At 46.1% G+C, this 20283-nt stretch overlaps 2 protein-coding genes across 4 annotated transcripts in view; one reads left to right on the forward strand and one right to left on the reverse strand.

Annotated features, from left to right (window-relative positions):
- LOC138467859 (uncharacterized) overlaps nt 1-9964 on the reverse strand; it is a 1040267-nt gene extending 1030303 nt beyond the window's left edge. For both annotated transcript variants that reach the window (XM_069608148.1, XM_069608147.1), the window contains exon 1: nt 9851-9964. The gene's annotated coding sequence lies outside the window, so the exon portion shown is untranslated. The remainder of the gene's footprint in view (nt 1-9850) is intronic.
- C1D (C1D nuclear receptor corepressor) overlaps nt 9854-20283 on the forward strand; it is a 292815-nt gene continuing 282385 nt past the window's right edge. The window contains exons 1-2 of one of the 2 annotated variants that reach the window (XM_069608151.1): nt 9854-10121; nt 14735-14833. The gene's annotated coding sequence lies outside the window, so the exon portion shown is untranslated. Of the gene's footprint in view, nt 10122-10842; nt 10910-14734; nt 14834-20283 lie in introns of those variants that run through there. The other variant, XM_069608152.1, reaches the window with a different exon arrangement.

The raw sequence follows: 20283 nt of genomic DNA on the forward strand, positions 1-20283 counted from the left end.
GAGCAATTTGTGGTTTGTGCACATGCCTGCAAGATCGCTAATGATGAAGTTCGCTGTTCTATTTGTAAGTGCCTCGCACAAACGAACATGCAGTCTCTGAGCCAGCATCCCCAGTGGGCCATGCGAGGTTGGAGTAGCAAAACACCCCAGCTTGGCATAGCTCATTGGATATGCAAGGCTAAGGAACAGAACTGTCAAACGGAAAACACGTTTCCCTTATAAAAAAAAACAAGTGCGATAATATATGACCCGCCAGGTGATGGGTTGGGTCGGTAGCTTGTTTATATTATGGGCGAGGGCGGGGAAAATCAAAAGTTGGCACACATGAACCCACAGTTTCATTTCCTACTGCTGTCAGCGCAATAGAAGCATTTATTTGTATGTAACAGAAAATATATTTAGAAATATATCTTTATTATAAAACACAAAGGAAGGGGCACAAACATCACAGGTTATTTGTGTGGCAGTCCAACAAAAAATGTATACATTTTAAAGAAAACCAGTGAATGTAAGTTAAAGAAGCATGTTTCAGATTGGAAATGTCTTTTGTTTTCTCTAGACAGGTAAGTGTACGTTAAACATTTGGAAAACAAAAGCGTGCTCAGCATGTAGGTAGCCTGCATTCAACAGTGATGGCCCCCACCCCGGTGATATTCACGGCCCCTTGATTCCTGTGGTGGTAAAAAGAGCCTTCAAACCCGTCAATGAAAGCTGGACAAATGAGCACCTTTAAGGTCCCTCGAAAGAGTTCTTTGCCATGGGGAGGGGCAAGCCAGCAAATAAGTGTGGCAATTGCCCGCTCCTAACCTCCACTATGACAACAGGTATAGTACATTATAGCCATAATTGCATTTAAACGTACATAAAAAAGTGCCGGTTCCCAGAGACTTAATTATCCTTTCAGCTAGGTATGCCACATACCCTGGTCTAAAAGGATGACTTTAGAGACCATCCTGGGGTCATCTGATGATCATTGAACTACACTAGAAGTCATTCCCACATCATCAGGCGTCATCACACTGTTAAAGTCATCAGCAAATATCTCAGAATGGTGGATGATGATTTGGGGATGAGCTTAGGATAACTTAATGAATATGCTAACATTATCCCCATTTTGGAAAACTCTTTGTTCCTGATGCTTTTAGGATGACCTACTGATCACTTCAAGAGATTGCACGTTTGTCCCTGATGATTCTGGGATGACCTGCTGATTACTTCAAGAGCATTGCCATGAAACATGTTTGTTCTTGATGATTTGGGGATGACTTACGAATTACTTCAGAACATCAGAGTTTGTAGGATGATTTGCGGACGAATACAGATTGTCATTCTGCTTTTTCTTAGTTGCACTTATGCTGAATGATCCCCCACTGTGGCAAGTGTAAAGCTTGAGACTATGTTGGGCCAAAGTGGAAGCCAGAGGCCTAAACATAGCATGCACCCGTGAGAATCCTTTGCCATCACAGTCAAAAGCAGGCACCCATCACCCTCACAATCCCCAATGTGGCCTGGATAAACCCTGAGACTATGTTGGGCCAAAGTGGAAGAAAGAGGCCTAAACATAGCATGTACCCCCTGGGTGAGAATCGTTTGCCATCCCAATCAAAAGTAGGAACCCAGCACCCTCACAATCAATACATTTCCATGCTGACTTGTTAGGTAAGAATTGGTGGTGTCCCACTGTGTGAGACTACACAACACTTATCTGCTTGGTATTAGGTAAGCCCACGTTTTGGTATAGGTCTGAACTACACAGGTTGGCAGTGTGACTGAGCAGCCAGGCCTATCTCAAGAGGGATAATTGTGAGCTGTACAAATGCAATCTGTAAATACAAGTAGCCAAGTAACACTTACACTCAAGGTTTCAGTTATAAATAGTTATTCATTTAATTAACATCATTTTTTTAAATAAGCGTTCTTTAGACAGGCAATTCATGTAACAATGTAAATATATTTTTAAATTTCAGAATCAGAGGAGGTTAGTGGATAATCTTTGGATATGCTTCATACACAATTGCTACACCGTGGGGTGACTTCAATCACAAGGTCACTAATGGCATTTATACATCTGTCAGGAGTGGCACTCTATTAAGAGTGGCACAGGACACCCAGAAAGGGTTTGGGTGGTTGTGCCAAATAAAGTGGACAGATAAGAACACACACAGCGGAAAGGAAAGAGAACGAAGAGTAAGCAAGAGTAGCAAGGGAAAAGATACAGAATGAATACCCTCTTGGGGTGTATGCAGATATAGGAAAAGAGTATTCCACGAACCTTGGAAATACTCTAGCCTTCTGCACAGTTTGCTATAACAGAGGCCCACGCTGATTGCTCATGACTTGGAACAGCAGCTCTGGGTGTCTGTAATGTAGAAACAGGACAAGGGAAGGGGCAGAGGTTGACTGATGGGAACCAACAGACAAGCTCTGTACAAAAGGGTCTACAAACAGTACAAGAGAAGATACTACAGACAAATCCAGTAAAGGAGGTGATAGCAAACTAGCAGAAGGAAATGAAAGGAAAGTCATGTAACAGGATAGGATAGCAGAGGACAGTAAGGAACAAGGTTGAGAGCTCAGAGGAGCAGGAAAGCAATGAGTAAGCCCACAGGAGTAGGACTGTAAGGTAGAACGCCCAGAGGAAAAAGGGCTTAGGGCAGCAGAGTAAAGCAGACTGCACGGCAAGGATCCCGTAAGGGCCGGGCAGTAAGGAGTGAACCCTGAGGGACAGGGCTGCTGAACGTAGAAGGTAGCAGAGGACTGTAGAGAGCTGCTAGGCCGTGAACCCAGCGGAAAAGGTAGATAGTAGGCAGCGGAGCGTGATAAGCTGCAAAGTAGGAAGGCCCATAGGACAAGGGCTGTAGGTAGCCAGAGAGAGGTAGGCTGCAGAGCAGGGAGCCCCAGAGGACAAGGGCTAAGGCAGCCGGAGTGAGGCAGGCTGCAGAGCAGGGAGCCCAGAAGACAAGGGCTGAAGGCAGCCGGAGTGAGGCAGGCTGCAGGGCAGGGAGCCCAGAGGACAAGGGCTGAGGAAGGAAAGCAGCAGAGCGTGATCAGCTGCAATGTAGAGGGTCCGCAGGGCAAGGGCGGAGGCTGGAAGGCAGCAGAGTGTGATCGGCTGCAATGTGGAGAGCCCGGCAGGGCAAGGGCGGAGGCTGGAAGGCAGCAGAGCGTGATCGGCTGCAATGTGGAGAGCCCGGCAGGGCAAGGGCGGAGGCTGGAAGGCAGCAGAGCGTGATCGGCTGCAATGTGGAGAGCCCGGCAGGGCAAGGGCGGAGACTGGAAGGCAGCATAGCGCAATCGGCTGCAATGTGGAGAGCCCGGCAGGGCAAGGGTGAAGGCTGGAAGGCAGCAGAGCGTGATCGGCTGCAATGTGGAGAGCCCGGCAGGGCAAGGGCGGAGACTGGAAGGCAGCAAAGCGTGATCGGCTGCAATGTGGAGAGCCCGGCAGGGCAAGGGCGGAGGCTCGAGGGCAGCAAAGTGTAACAGGCTGCAAGGCAGGAAGCCCAGAGGAGCTGGACTGAGGCAGTGAGGCAGGGAGCCCAGAAGGCTATGGCTGTAGGCAGCGAAGTGTAACAGGCTGCAAGGCAGGAAGCCCAGAGGAGCTGGACTGAGGCAGGGAGCCCGGAAGGCTAGGGCTGTAGGCAGCAGGGTGTAGCAAGCAACAAGGCAGGGTCCAAGTAGGAGTGAAGGTAAACAGCATACAGGATCCGTAGGAAGACGCGAAAGGTGGAGGAAGGACTCTCAGATGCAAGAGCTGAGCCACTGCAGGCAGCAGCCTTTATACTGCCTAGCCCAGCACAGGGGCAGGCTAATTGGTTGCACCTGGCGAAGCACACCTGCAGGCAATCGGCCACCTCCCTTTCTGTTCCTGGGCTGGTGGAAGCAGGGCAAGTCCCTAGGGCTTCTGGGGGGTGTAGTTCCTTTGATAACCAATAGGAACAGCCAGGAATCGATGCTTGTAGCCAGGTGCATTATGGTATGCGTAGTTTGTTGGAAATAATAATAAAGCACCAAAGTCTTGCAAATGGGAAATAAAGTTCCCAAAGTAAATATAGATGGATCCAAGAGTCTGTTGTAAATAAATGATAAACATATAGTCCAAATTGAGCGTAAATGGATGCGCCCATGGCGCAGGCATGACAATATCACACTAGTTATACTTTGCAGATTCTGAGGTTGCAGAAAGAAAAGGTTTAAAGAAGGAAAAGGGTTAAACAGGTTCTCAGTATAAAGGAAGACAACTAAATCTTCCAATGAAATCTAGACAAGCCTTTCCCAGCAGTAACAGTCTAAAACAAGTTACCACCTATGAGGGACAAACCATATCAAAGTCAGTGGGCTAGAAGAGGGACCCAGGACACCCAAAGTCTATTTGAAACAGTCTATGGAGCTGAGGCACTTCTTAGAATCAAATGTCTTGCACAAAGTTAGAGGGCCTCATTACGAGTTTGGAGGTAACCATGGCGCTATTAGCGCCATGGCTGCCTCCAAACCCTTACCAACTCCGCCCTGGTGAATGGAGCTAATACCACCCCATTCCAAGGTTGGCGGGGGAGGTAATTCCCCATTCACCAGGGCCCTTCCCCATTCCCATTTGAGCCTCCATAGGGCTCAATGGGAATGGGGAAGGCGCTAATAACGGTACTACACTACAAATTGCGGTACCGTTATTAGCACCAAGGTCCCTTTGCGGGCCCCGTCCTTAACTCCTGGTAAAAACAGGCGTTAATGGAGGACCCGCAAAGGGAACGCGTAATAGGGTGGTAAGGTATTACCCGTACTGACCCCCAGAGAGTTTGTTGGAAAATCACGTGTAGGGTCACAAGCTGTGAAAACAGAGTTGGAATCAACTCTAAAAGTAAGCCACTGCAATTCCCAACTGAGAAAAGCAAGGCTACAAGACAGTGAAGTAAGTACCCTAAGTCTAAACAGTACCTCTGGTTTGAAGAAGAGTGGTCCAGCTGGCTTCTGTCCTGCTACAGCGTTGCAGACCCCGTGTTCCTGAGCCTTAGTCGTGGGGACAAGAGGGAGGACATCTGTAGGGCTCCTGCGGTGGTACTTCGGAGGTCGTTGGCGGCTACGGGCTCTTTTCGGTTCAGCTGCACTTTGCAGTTTCAGCGCTTAGTAAACAACACTGTTGCGGATCTCTGGTAACTGTTGGGCTTCCTTCACTCCTTGGGTCTGGTGAGGGAACTCTAGCTCTGGTCGTACTGCTTCTGGAGGGTCCTTAGGAAACTCCTGGAGCTTCTAGCCGGATTTCAGACGTTTCACACGACTACGGATTTCTCGACCCCTGGCACTTGGTTCTTGCAGCAATGAAGAAGTACAGCCAGACAGGGAAGATGGTCCAGTGGATTTCGTCTCTGGGTTAGTTGATCCCACTAACCCAAGGCGAAAAGTCCATTCCAGAGCTTCTCTGTCTGAAAAGGGAGTTTCAGCACAGCAGCAGGGCTTCACCGGCCAATTCAAAGGTCCAGGAGGATGCAGCAAGCTTTGTTCACGGTTTCTTCGTCGGGTGTTTCTCCCCGTGGTCGACTCTGCCTCTAGTCCCAAAACCCTCGCCTTTTAAGCAGGTTTCTCCCATTCATGCACAGCCTAGGCTGTCAATCACACATCAGGGTCGCTGTCCTGAAAGGACAGCCAGCCATTCAGGACTTGTTGCATTCAGGCATTTCTAGAGACAAAGGGCAGGGGAGTTTCGGGACCCTCCCTCACATCCTGTCCTTCCAGACACACTGGAGCCAGAGGCGGGACTCAGGGCTGAAGTGCACCAAAGGCAAGACAAACAAAGGGCTTCAATCTGTTTGACACACAGATTAAAACCCAAGAAAGACCTCACAAACAGAAAATGGCAAAAAAAGAAGACAGGGGCCGTTTTGATAAAATGGTCACCCCTGGGTGCTATACTGCAGCTAAGGGTTCAGCCTGCGGTAGAAAAGCATAATGGTAGGAAAAATTAAACCACTGCCACTAGTCATTTAAAAGTAGGGAGGGCAACATACAAATAAGGGGCTACTAGGTAACCCCCAGCACTCCACATAAGATGGTGTGTGCTGGACCCACAAAGAGAAAAGGTAAGTAAAGTCATTTTCACTTTACTATTCTTGGGCACAGCAGTTCACACAAGAAAAGGTATTTTAAACCTTATGAGAAATCTAAAGGATTTCTCAGTGACACTGCACTGAAGTTGATGTGTGTCACCATACAAAAAGTACATGCATATGGAGTTTGTCAGACTCCCAAAACAGTGAAAACACATAATCCAAAGGTCAAAACACATGATGCAGTGGGGAAAGGGTCTAACTCCAGGGTTAAAATTAGAAAGTCCTACAGTCCAGCAAAAGAGCTGGGGGTCTCTAAGTATAACGCTCACCTGATTCCCGTAGAGGCGCCGGTCTTGACTGGGTGTATACCGTATCTTCAAAGGTGATGTGTAACACACAGCTGGCTCTTTGGGCTGGACCTCTGTGCACTGTATGTCTGGCTCGAAGGGTAAGATGTCTACAGATAGAAAATGTGGGATTAATGAACTGGGTTATTGAATGTCTCTCTCTTCTTCCCTTTCTCTTCTCCTGTAGAACCCCAAAGGTTAACGCTCTCACCTTGGGTAAGTGAACGCCATGCTCTCCATCTGCCTCGAGGCAGGGTGCTGTAACCAGTTTCTTCACTGGATAAGGGGAGCAGGCCTCTTGACTTCAGAGGACTGCTGTCCGTCGTTTACTGCACGAACGGTAAGTTTCGAGTAATTCTAATGTCTTTAAAGTCTTTAGTAATGATGTCTCTTGTTTTGCAGGGTTCCGGCGATGGCGGATGGCGGGCTGAAGTGAGTTGAAAATGGAGCCCGTGTGATGAATAGAAGCGCCTGGAAGCACGTAAGTAAGCGCTTGTTGCCTGCTTCACGATGCGCTCTAACTGTCTTTTTATTTTGCAGGTACAAGTTCGGGGCGGCTGCAGTGTGCCTGAATACCCACTGGGTTAGATGTGGAAAGGAGTAATGGCACGTGAGTATTAAAGTTCCCCAATGTCTTTAAACGCACCTTGTTTTGTCTTTCAGATGCGGGATGCAGCGCCGAAGGCCTCCGGAGCGTGCGAAGAGTTGGTAAGCCTTTGTCTTTCAGATGCCGGAAGTCAGCGCGAGGCGTTGGTGACAGCCGATGGACCAGGTAAGTGAAGAGCTGTCACTGAAGACTGTAATGCTAACCTGTTCTTTCTTGTCTTTATAGGTGTTGCTGAAGACTGGATTCAGAATGGTAAGCCTTTCTCCTTAGGCCCAGGATCAGATGCAGGAGACATGATGAGCGTTCTGCTGCTGAGGATGCAGAATAACGCAAAGCAAGATTCATCCATCGGGTGTGGTTTAAATAGCCTCCTGTAGTGCTTAGGTGTCTCCTTCCACAGCCACGCCTAGGTAAGAAAAGAGTTCCTGCTTTCCAGAAGAGTTCCAGTGTTCTGAATCTAGGGAGTGGCTCCTTCCCCACCCAACAGGAAAAGTAGTTCCAAACAGAAGAGGATCAGAGACTCAACTGGCAGGCAAGTAAGCAGCATGGTCTGCTGCAGGTAAGTCCACCCAAGCATTATGAGCCCGGCGCTTCCAGCGCTGGGACTGGGCATATTTATGAGCCTGGTGCCACTGGCGCCAGGACTGGGTCCAAAAGGTCCCAATTGGGACTGGTTGGCACTCGGAACCTGGGTTATGGATCTGCTTCCAAGGGAGTTGGGAAAACCCTGACCTTTTGGAAGCAGAGATCATGACACTAAGGTTGAAAGGAATTAGCACAGAAATGAGAATTCTCCTTAACATGACTGCACCAATATATGCCAGTATTCACATGCACTCCTTCACACAATATTCATGTTTGCTTTGCGCAAAATCCAATAATCAACAACCATAACGAAAGGTACCTCCAGGATAAAAAAAATCAAAAGAAAAGGATCCAAAAAAGAAAGAAGCAATAAACAAACAGAACCACAAAGTCCCATCAACTACCCACAACCTACCAAATACAAGCAACAACAAACCACAAACAGCAAAAACGAAACCCAAAAGACCATGAAAAACACCTAATCGAAAGAGGACGCCCACTAAGGAACACAACCCACGCATGATGCCTCGCCACAAGAAAGACAAAGAAGCCAGAAAAGACAACAGAAATAATAGGAAATCCCAAACCACTCGGGAAGGCACGGACCAGCATGATCCCAAAACCCCCAAAAACTCGACAAACATCTGAGATGGCCCAAGGAGACATACAAATGCAAAGACAGACTACAGTGCTCGCTACCTGTCCACATACGACAACGTGGTAAACAAAAACAGCACAACAACAATGAACCGACAGCCAACAAGCTTCAAGGATACACATCCAACCAGGACACCAAACGGATGACAATTAATAAACCATCCCAACCCGGTCTCCACCATGGTCAATACCCCAACCAGAACAAGGAACCAATTGGAAACCATCAGACTCACTCTACACCCCCTATATCACCAAGATTGGAACAACAGAGGGGTAGCTACCCTATTTACCACTCGGAAACAAATCAACCCCGCCATAAACCTTATCGGTCTACTCGACAAAGAGACTGACCAACAAAGAACCACCCCACCCAAAAGACTGAACCGGAAAAAACCCACCTGGAACGGAAACCCAACCAACAACACACCGGTCAGAACAAGCAATACTAACAACAACACAAAAGGGAAATCCAGCAAACTACACTGCAGCCTCCTCAACATTAGATCCATGGCAAAAACACTCAACAGAAACCAATGACCTCCTATGCGAAGGAGGCACAGACGTGCTCTTTCTTACAGAAACCTGGCTATCAGACAACTATAAAGCTATCGCGAACAAGCAATATACCACAATTATAAATTAATACACACCAACAGAGAAAACCGAAGAGGAGGTGGAATCGCAATTATACACAAAAAACACGCCTGAGCATCTCAAATCACCACAACCAACGCGGAAGACTATGAATCCCCCCTAATCAAGATAGAACTCAACGACCAATCCAACATAGTATTCCTACTGATCTATAGACCATCTTCTTACAACCGCAACTTTGCAACAAAACTAGCGGACGAGGCCGCCATGCTATCAACCCACCACGACAACCTAGGTGAAAGAGATCCCACCGATACAAACATAGATACAACAGAAGACACACTCAACAATAGGATCACCAAGGCCATTGACCAATTAGCACCAGCTAAAACATTCAAAGCAACACCAAAAAAACTGGCAGCAAAATGGTTCACAGAAGAACTGAAAAAACACCAAAAAAACAACTGCAAAATGGAAACAAAATGGAGAGAACAATACACCAGACAAGACTAAATAAAATACCAAAGACAACTCAAACTGTACAAAGCAAGTCCTCAAAGCAAAAAAAAAAAAAAAAAAAAAACTACTATGCCACAAGATTCAGCAAACAATTCACAGAAAGAACTCCATCACCCCTACACAAACACTTTGTGAAAGTCACTTACACCAGAGCAAGGTCTGTGTAGTAGCTGCACAGCAGTTACCGCTTCTGTGAGCATTGCAGATCCTGAACCATACCGTAAATGAGCTTCGCAGCAGCTACTGTGTTTATAATACCAACAACAGGCCACCCCGTGTAATTTCAAAACCAGATGTTTAGAAAAACACGTACTTAGAATATTTAATTTGAACAAGTGATAAGTAAATACAAGGAATACTGCTTCAACGTGCATTCCTAGAGGTTACAAAAGGGCTCCTCTTAAGGATATAACAACAAAGGAGTGAGAACGTCTAAATTAATGGCTGCTAAAAGAAATGCATATAAAATTCACTATAAAAGCTGGATCGCATGCACTCACCTGATACTGCTTGGAAACTGGACATGAGCGTTTCGTAAAGGGTAGCGTCTAGTTCCCCTCCGAGAAACGCACCATAGCAACGCCCCGCCCTCCACTTCATCACGTGGGCTGCTCTGCATCACGTGGGGTTCAACGGCCGATGCTCTGCATCACATGGGGTTCAGCGTTCACGTCATCATCATTTTTGCACGAGCTGGAAGGAAAGGTCTGTCGGGAGCGATTCCTCCGTTCTAAAGAACATTTCGTGTAGTTGATTGTTATTTGGTTTCTGGTAAGTCTTACGTTTTCTCTTGCAGATTGTTACTTTAATGCAGACCGGCAATATTGTGAAGGGTGTATTTCTATGGTTTATAATGTGAATAGGGGGTGAGATTTACTCAAAATACGGGCGGATTCCGTTTTTCGTTATTTCAGTGTCTTTTTGGGAAATGTAACGTGCATCACAGGGGTGAGGCAATATTGGGGAAGGTGTATTGTGGGGGGTTTGTTATGGTCATTGGTTGAGATTTACTTGTACAGGTGGATTCAGTTCGTTTTGGGGTTTGCTCATGCAGATGTACGACTTGTGTTTTATGGTGTGGGGATGGGCGCAGTGCGTTCCTCCTTTTCCAATGGGACTTCAACTGTACCAGCGAACAGTTATCCTCCCCGCTGGAGGGGGATCGAGGCGGTTGGAGGATTTGGTATGTGCAGCAGATGGGGATATGTATTTTATGCAGACCGACGCATTTGGGTACGAATTTCTAGCATAACTGTCTCCTGCCCGGGGGCGATTTGGCATTCCCAGGGGAGGGGATTTTTCATTTACCCCTTTGCAACGTGTGGAAGAGAAGGCTAAACGGAGGCCTTGTATTGATTTCATTATCAATCACACGTTTAAAATCCCTATGAGACCCGCTAGCATTGTGTTTGTTTAAAAGTTTGCCGATACATTCTGAAATGCCTTTACGGGTTAATGACATGTATCTGTCATGTCGTCGTGACGTTTTCACGTGGCACGTCTAAGTGCTTAAGGAGAGGATTACGGAGGAAGGAGCGCTCCGCGCCGTGCACGGGCAGGTATTTATTTTTTATAGCGCATTATTCATCTTGGAGAAGTGCCAGGTATATTTAATTATATTTTTATTTATATTGCGCTCATACACAGGTGTTTCAGAGCGCGGCAAGGGAGGGGAACGGGGGAGAACAAAACACTGATGGGTTTGTTTTTCCTATTTTGATTTTAGTTGCACCAACAGCGGATCTTTGTGTGTCTTCTTGGCTGTTATCCCCATACTCGGCTCCACCCACCCCCAAACAGAAGTGGTTTATGGCCGTGCCGCACACGCCGAGAGAATTTCAGGGCAGATTCGGCTGCCGGCAGCAAGTCGGGTTGTACTGCCATCTTCAACCTTGTCCAGTGGTGGAAATTGAAAAAATGTGGTGGTGGGGGGGTCACACAAGGGCCGGGGTGGGGGCGGAGTTGAAGGGGCGGTGCCCAAAGAGGCGGGGTTTGGGGGGCGGAGCTGGCAGTTGACCTCCGATCAAAGGAAATGTCCTAAAGAATAGTTTAAAACGGCACAATTTTTTTTCTTTCATGCTGCTTCTTTTCCAAACTATATATCAATTCCACTTCCCTGGCACTGAGTTACTTAACTGTGCGAGTAATAGTTTTGGCCAGTGTTGGTGAGTAAATATTCTTTAAAATAACCAATTTGCATCCCATTTCATAAAAAAAAAAAACTCCCCCTTGGGTACTAATGGTCAGAAAAGGAATGAATTGCCATTTACAACTATGGGCCACTTTTTCATTGGTGCCTGAGACAATTTTATGGCCCAGTCCGACCTGCACTTGTACAAGAGAGCAAACTGTAACAGCCATCTGTAAACTACCAACAGCAATGTTAGTCTACACTGTGATCTGAGCTCATACAGAGGATTATTTTAAGCAGACTGTTAAAGAATCATTAAGAAGAGCAATTACTCTAGCTAATGGTGAAAGAGCAGATAATCTGTGGGGACATCCTAGTTTAAACTGAGGGATTGTCCTGCAACCTCATTCTTAAAACCTACAGATTTCTGTTCGCCATAAGCAACGTTTTCTTTTACTTGAACTACACCTGGCACAGCTTCTGCAGTTGGGTGGCTGCATTGTGTGGGATAGTTTCAATGATAATGGGGATATTTATTTATTCATGCAATGTTTGACCTGTTTTTTTTTTTGTTTGCATACATTTAAAAAAAAAAAACAATGTTTGTCAGATACAAGTATCCAACAAACATTGCATAAATAAATGAATAATCCGCGTTCATTTATCCGACAAACACTGCATAAATTCTTCCGCTGGTGACCCTGTGCACTTTGCATGGGGTCACCAGAGGAAGTTAGTTTGCTTTTCCTCTAGCTGTGACCTGTATCAAAGTCCTGCTGTGTACATGTAGGGGCGGAGCCATCGGAGCACTCATGGCAGCAATGAGCTGCTCCACCCCCCTACTCTGTGCTGCCGCAAGCGCTTTCTTTTCTTTCTTTTTTTTCCAAAGTAACCCATCGCAGAGCATGGGTTTGGCGTTTGCGGCGGCTGACTCTGGCCGGATCCCGCAATCCGGCTACACATCTGGTGCCGGATCTCTGATCCGACGAGAGCCGGTCCAATGACCAATGCTGCCGTTATTTGCCAAAACAGTTTTTTTCACTGTTAAAACAGCAATGAGCTCACTAAGACGGCATGCAGTTCCCTTGGTATTTCTGTAACTTTACTGCCTTTACGAGGTGAGGGGTTTTGAACATTGCAGGGAGATGTGCTTGGCTTTACCGCTCAGTGCTGCCAGGCAGTGCATTCATCTGTACCACAAGATGTCTGTCTTGACCCCCCCGACCCCCATATGTCTTTCTTTCTGTATAGGGCCGACTTCCTTCATTTCCCTGCTACTTCCTTGATTTACCTGCCTTGTCTCACTGACTAGGTGCCTGTATATTGCTTTGCTAGTATACAGTGAAAATAATTATTATCTTGCTGACAAGTATTTAGCCCTAAAAAAATAGCCATACTGTAGGCAGAGGTCTTCAATCTGTGGGACGTGTGATCCAGGACAGCGAGAAAATACATGCTCAGTGCAACGTGATGAGGGCGCGGGAAATAAATGCAGCCTGGGCGTGCGCTTTCCTGAATTTGGATCGTGTCCATGCTGCGTTGTTGCTTCCTGCTGGTGACGCCAGCGTGTTATTGCCTGGTAAGGGATGCCGCTTCTCGCCTCAGACCGCCACACCACAGTTGGAGGGAGTGCTGGGAAGCAAGCGTTTCAGGCCTTTGTCGGTCCCTCTGCTTCCCTCTCCCCCTTTGGACCCACGAAGATTAACGCATGGGGAAAGGTGAGCAGGGGGGCTGGATCACTGCAATGCTGGTTCCCCCTGCGCCCCTCTACCTATGTGCCTCCACCTTGCTTGGCCATGGGGGAAGAAGAGGCGAGCGGCGACGGAAGCACACGTTGCCAGTGTTGTATGATATCCAGCTCCCCCACAAGAGATTTCTGGGCTCTCCAGCAATCTGCCGTGGGGTAGCAAGATATCCTACAACACCGCCCTGCCCCTGCTTTGGCTGTCCCTCTGCTTTGGCTGTCCCTCTGGTCCATGGGACATCGCTGGCCGGGTCTGAGATCTGGCATTGGATGTCTGGCCGGATCTCTGGACCCGGCCTGCCTCAGCCAGGACCAGGCTTTATCAAGCCCCCAGCTTTGCAGAGGGAAGCTGGGGGCTTGGTGACCTAATCTAAGAAGGTCTCCTTTCCCCAGCCGCCACTCGTGCATTTCCTGGCTCTGTTTGCTCATCCCATTTGTTTTTTCTGTCCTGAAAGGGACACCACGGAAATCAATGGGCCATGAACTTCACTGTGGCGGGGACACATTGTTCAAATGTGCGTTTTACACATTCAAAGGACAAAAGTAATTTCCAAACTTTTTTCCCTAATACAATTTGTGTGCCCCTTGCTTTGTATTTTTATCACAGGTTATATTCATCAATATGTTATGTTTACAAATTGATGCTTCCATTGTGTAGACAGCAGTTATTAGAAAATTAAACTGGGTTCATGGGTGCCAAACAGAGGCAGAAATACCCCAACCCATCCCTTGGCCAAACACATTTCATAGCACTTCCTTTTTTTAATAATTAATTGCAAAAAGCCCTATCGATTAACACGTTTTGCATAATTTGTATTGTTTTGGTTAAATTCAACCTTAAACACAGTCTCAGCAATGGTCTTGTCAACCTACTGACCTACCCTGGGAGCTATCTACTATAGAGCAAGTCTATGCATCCCACGATATACTAAAATCACTGCATTACCAACAGTACATCGGTTCCACCGCTGCCATAGAAGTGATTTTAAAGTGGAATTCATGTATATCATCCTACTGTGGGTGCCAGGCCTTTGCCTGCATGTGGCACCATATGTTGCAGAGAAGCCAGGGGCCCTCGTGTCTGGCATGGCAGATGCGGCAGACTGCTGCTAAGTCAGCGCTGTTACCTAACTGCAGTATAAGCTACATGGCTATTACTTGATGTTTCCTAAAGTTGGCTCGGTGAGTTGATATGTAGATGAATGATTTTATTGCCAGCAGGCTGGACTTCCCAACTGTTAGGGTAATCTATAACAAGTTGATGCTCTTTCGCTCGCTCTATTTTTTGTCTGTGACTGAGTATGAGTCACGTTTTCAGGTGTGTGCTCTTGACTGCTCGATCTTCCAGCTAGGGAACCTTGGTGATTTCCCGGTTGGACCCTGCACCCTAAGTCCATTTTGTGTGCGGGGGAAAATGTGTGCCGACTGGCAGAGTGTAGTGCGCACATATTGGTACGGTCAATCTGGTATGTTTATAATATTTTTTTTATTGTACTTTTTCAATTGCAGGAACACATTTGGCTTAATCATCCCAGCTTGGACAGCAAAGTCCCCATCAGCAATGGCACCATAAAAAAATCCTGACATCTGTATTGGGACTTTCTGACGGTAAGAATGTATTTTTTTTTTTTATTTTTAAACAACTGTATTTTGCTGTGGGTGATGGTGGGGTAATTTTAAAGGTATAGTAGGAGTCACAATCAGGGATTTCAAACCTATTTTTGAGGCTGTTCCTTTCTCATGTCCAGTTTGGGGCGGTACTGAATGTTCACGTCTATGTGGGAGTTGCATTAACAGTGCACTGTGTACTCTCTCCTGGTTTCCCAGCGTTACGTCCTGCTTACTAGCTGATGCCTAACACCCAAGAGCTGGTTTTAACCCCTGCTCATTTTTGAAGTCTCAGGTAGACACATGTATTCTTGACTAACTTTTGATTGCAGCAGCATCGCTCCAAGCGTCGGTGTGTCATCCTAACCACCTCTGTCCCAGCAAGAAAAATCCAGTGAAGCACTTGACCCAGTCATGCGGGCAAGTAAGGATTTCTTCTCCCTATGTAATGTTGGTTGAGGAGAAGTGCTGAACATTTATATCAGCCCTGTGCAATGTGCATCCAGGTGTGGTTTTCGCCGCCCTGTGGCCTAGTCCAGGACCACACTTCAACAAAATATTAGAGCTAGAAATTCCCGATCTGAACAGGGAGTCTTCTGAGACTTGTATCAATGTGGTGTTTTTTTTTTTTAATCCAAGCAGTATTTCTGACCCATTTCTGCTGAGTTTGTTTTTCCCCCCCAAGCCTTTTCACGTGGTTCGTTTTAAATCTTATGTGGGGTTTGTCAATTTAAATCTTTTAAAGCATGTTTAATTTTTGAAAACTTTAAATGGTTTAAAAAAATAACGTGCCATAAATTAACGTGGGGAGTGTTCGCAATTTTTTCAGTCAGGCTCCTTTTTTAGATGATCATTGGTACTAAGTGAAAATATCTTTTTCACTGTACCGATTGGGTGGAGGGGGGGGGGTCAATTTAGAAACACTGCTCTGTGACCGCTCAGAGCGGTCTTTCTAAATCGAACAATCATACTTTTCAAACCCCTTTCACACATGAGTGCGCGCAGGCTCTGTGAGACCCAGCGAGTCATCACATGAGGCAGAGGTGTGTTTTGGACTGTGTGCGCATGTGGGTAAGATGCATGTGTTGGGGGAGGGAAATTCCCCCCCCCCCCCGATTGACGAGTTAATGAGAGGGTGGGGAAGGAGGAGGGCAGTATGTGAATTCCGCACTCTAAAGTCAATACAAATCGGCTGGGGAAAAATCAGTCTTTTTTTTGTGTTCAGGCTTTAAAATGCAGAAATAGAACTGGATAGTTTCCTAGTGCCCAAAGATGGTAGGAATCTCAAACGAAAAGCGGAAGGAGAGGTGGAAACGGACACGAGAAATGCAAAAACACGGAAATGTGTCTTTTACGTTTTGGGTTCACATGGATCGCAGTTGCTGACAAGTTAAGCTGCAGTGTGTGGTTTGTGGCATTACATTAGCAAGCCTGAAGCCAACACTTAAGGCTCATTTGGAAACAAAATCTTAGCACAAAAAAACAGGGATTTGTTTGTACGGCAGCTACAAGGCATACACAAGCAAAAGACACTGTTAAAACGTGGCCTCAGTACCTGCAAATGCTTTGGAAGCTTCTTACCACATTATCTGGGGGGGGGGAGCCCTTTACAGATGCTGCGAGTAATTCTGACAACAATTCTCACTGTCAACCAGGTAATGCTTAGTGACGGTGCACTAAATGCAAAATAATCTTTGTCTGACACCACAATATTCCGCCGCATCACTGACCTGTCCTCTTCTATCAGTACAGAATTGATATCGTGCTTGAAATATTGGAGAAATATTTTGTAAACCAATTCAGGGCAGAGCAACTGCATCTATAGTCACTAACATTGTTAACTACTTCCTAAGTTCCCACTGCCCAAAGTGGGAAGCGTGTGTTGGTATTTGCTTGGATGGTGCTCCTTCAATGTCTGGTGCTAGAACTGGGTTAAAAGCAAAAGTGTTGATATTAGCTCCACATATATTGTGGACACACACACTGCGTGATCCCCGGGAAGCTTTGCCTGTGCGCAATATGGGGAATGGACTCTCAGAGGTGCTGACTTCTTTTGTAAAGATTGTGCTTTTTTATTAAGATGCACTGCAGAAGAGCCCACCGGTTTGCCACATTATGTGCAGAAATGGGAGCTGAACATGATGCTTTGTTTCACACGGAGGTTAGGTTGCTCTCCAGGGGGGAAAGGTTAAAATTGTGTTTAGGAACTCTGGAACATAGTGAGACGCTTTCTCCTGGGTTTAGACCAGACGAAAGAACTGGTTTGTACTGTTAGCTTACTATGGCAACCTCTTTGAAAAGCTACATTTTCTAAACCTCTCTCTGCAAGGCACAGAAAAGAAACCACATCATTGGCTATGAACGCAAAAATGTCAGCATTCAAGAAGAAGTTGGAGCTTTGGAGGCGGAGGGTTAATGTCTGCATTCCGACGTATTTCCTTTGTAGCAGATGCTCTTGAGGAGGTGGAGTATGATCTTTTTCATGTGTTGTTGAACTAATGGGAAACCATCTCAGAACCACTCTCAAAAGTACTTTGAGGACAATTGTAGCATCAATGACTGAGTGGTTCAGCCTTTCCTATCGGACGTAGGGGCCTGACCCCCTCCCAATACACCTCCAGGAGGAACTTAATGGAACTTCAAAGTGACCGCCAACTGAAGTCAATTCAAATTTTTTTTGGCAAATGCAGTTTCCTCCTTTACCCAAATGCAGTCAATGTACTGTTACCTTTCAGCACCTCGTACCTTTGCAATATTGGATTTTCAACTTTTGCAGCCCATAAGACTAAATATCAGTCGAAGCTGGAAGAACACCTGTGATTGGCTATTGCAAAATCTGAACCCAATAGTGATGGCTGGCTGCTGAAAGGCAGGCCCACCCTTCACACTAGCTCACCAGTATGCCACTGTCCAACTTCCAAGTGACTGCATTGATAGTAATCAAGTTTTTGTACTTGTATGTCCTACGTTACTGTAGGAAATAAATATCCAACGCTACGTTTAATCGTGTCCCTTGTAGCAAAGAATTCGGAATGCTGCGTTAACAAATATTTGCCCTCTAATTTGAGTTATTGCAAGCAATGATTCTGAAAGAATGTTGTTTGGCACCATTCTACACCAGATAACATTTTGGAGTCCGTGGATAGAGGTGCCAAAGTCAAGTACCTTTTTCTTACGGAGGGCTTGGGGGGGGGGGGGGGGGGGGTCAAACAAGTTTGAAGACCACTGCCTGCAGAGTGACTATCTTGTTATCAAGAAAATGTTTTTTTTATTAATAAAAAAAAGGCAAAAAAACCTAATTGCCATCTTGCTGCCACTACTATATGTTAACATACATATTGATTGCTAGTTTGGATGAGGTCTTATCCTCCTGGGTCCCTGGGGGACAGTGCACGTGTGGGCTTAAACGGCAGAAGCTTAATGTACTAAACAAACCTTTGCAAAATCCCTGGTTGAGAGTTGTGTAATGTGAAAAGTGTACAGGAGAGGTACTCTGTGAAGTTCAAGGTCAAAGCGCCCCTAAAGAGGTTCTGTAAAGCTGCCCCCCCCATAAAAAGCGAACTGTCTGGCATTTAAACAATGCTTTTGAATATTGTTTTTTCACTGCTTGAAGTTACGGATGTTATACCCGCGAGGCTGAGCTTTTTATGGCCTTTATTTTAAAGGGCACATAGATGGTTTGTTCATCCCCGTTTTCCATTGCCTTTTCGGTTCACAGTAGGGCTAGTTGTGCCAGCCTTTGTGCGCAGGGGGCCATGTTTAATTCCCCTCATGAATCCTGCTCTACTGTTTGTTCAACACTTTGGGGAAATCGCTACATGATTTAATATATACAAATGTAAGTTTCTGGGACTCTGGATTACTGCATGTTCTAGTTCTACTTATGTCACATTCTCTATATAGGTTGACGGTTCCAGGAGGGATTTTATTGCCCATTCAATGTGTTTTCTTTGTTTTTTTTCCAACCACTTGACATCAGCAGTTAATTGAAGCTAGTTTGCCTGTACTTTATTGAATGCTTGCTATGCATAGTGATCCTTGTCATTAATTTTGAAAATATATTTTTGGATCATTTGTTTGATGATCTGGGGTGAATGCTTTTTCTTTTTATCTAATGATGGGACCAGTTCATTCTCGTTAGATGATGTTGAGCTATTTTCTTGCTTGTCTGAATTTTTCAGAAGCCTTGTGTATCGGCAGTGGGGCAGTAGTGGGAGTTTTCTGACCTGGGCGAGTGCTGTGAATAGCTTTGCTCTTTGAAAGTGGGAGGTCACTTTATTCCCTTAACCCCTTGAGTGCCAAGGGCGAGGTATCTTGTCCGTGGCACCTAAGGGGTTAATGAAACAGAAAACGTTAATGAAACAGAAAACGTTAGAAGGCATTGAATGGCGAAATACCAAAATTGCCAAAAAAGGCCTTGGCACTTGGGGGGGGGGGGGGCATGGCAGTTAAAAGGTTAAGGCAATGGTCTTAAAGGTTTTTTATGCTGAGCCCACCCCCGAGTAAAATTTCTGCCCCCGCCACATTTTTATATTTACTATTAAAAAGTCACCATAATCCTTCAAGCCCCCCCCCCCCACCAACTGGCATCCTTGGGGGGGGGGGGCCCCCCGGTTTGAAGGCCTCTGCCATAAGACGCCCTAGCTGTTCAGCAAAGACGCCCACTTTTCGTGGGTGGGGCGACTCCTTCCCAGTGCCACACGACTGTTATACGGATCAGGCTGATTGCTTTCAAACCGTTGCCAAGTAGGGGATAAATGCTCCTACTGGCTGCCCCTCTCTGGCTTTAATGCTGTTGCTGCTCCAATGCCCCCACAATGTTCCACACAAATAGTCCACGCCTTCCTCAGATAGGTGCACCTGATCCTCTATGTAATAGGTTATCTACATGTATCCAGCCGTGGTGCATGTGTGAGAAACCATGCCTCTGCAAAGTTTACCCATGGCTTGGTTTACTTTTTTGCAGGATTTTTCCACTGCTATGAGCGCTGCACTAGTTCAGCTGTAGTGCATAATTTATTGCACATTAGCGATGCTTATGGGGGTTGGGGGGACTTCTGACCCTTCTGGAGGATAGTGCCTGGCTCATATTAGCAAAGGCCTTCCTGCTAAGGTGTACTATTTACTTCCCCTCTCCTCTCCCCCCAGTAAAGATCACTTTGGTCATGGGTTCTGTCACTGCATACCCTCCTATTTCCTGTTCATGCTGCTGTTTGCAAGGTGGGGCTCTCTATGGTTGATATTTACTTTTAAGAAACTGAAACATGTTTTTGTCTTTAAAGGACACGCACAAAATGACTGCAGCATTTTAGGTACAAGAGCTCTGCAGTTAAGAACGTATTGCCGCTCCAGAACACACACCTCTAAATTTGCGAACAGATGCAACTAGTTAAAGCCACAATAGGTGGAAGTCTTGGAGGAATTTAACCAAGCACCAAGAGACGCTTCAC

This window comes from Ambystoma mexicanum, chromosome 4q (assembly GCF_040938575.1).
Source record: "Ambystoma mexicanum isolate Mex_15411 chromosome 4q, UKY_AmexF1_1, whole genome shotgun sequence".
In the NCBI taxonomy this organism is placed as follows: Eukaryota; Metazoa; Chordata; class Amphibia; order Caudata; family Ambystomatidae; genus Ambystoma; species Ambystoma mexicanum.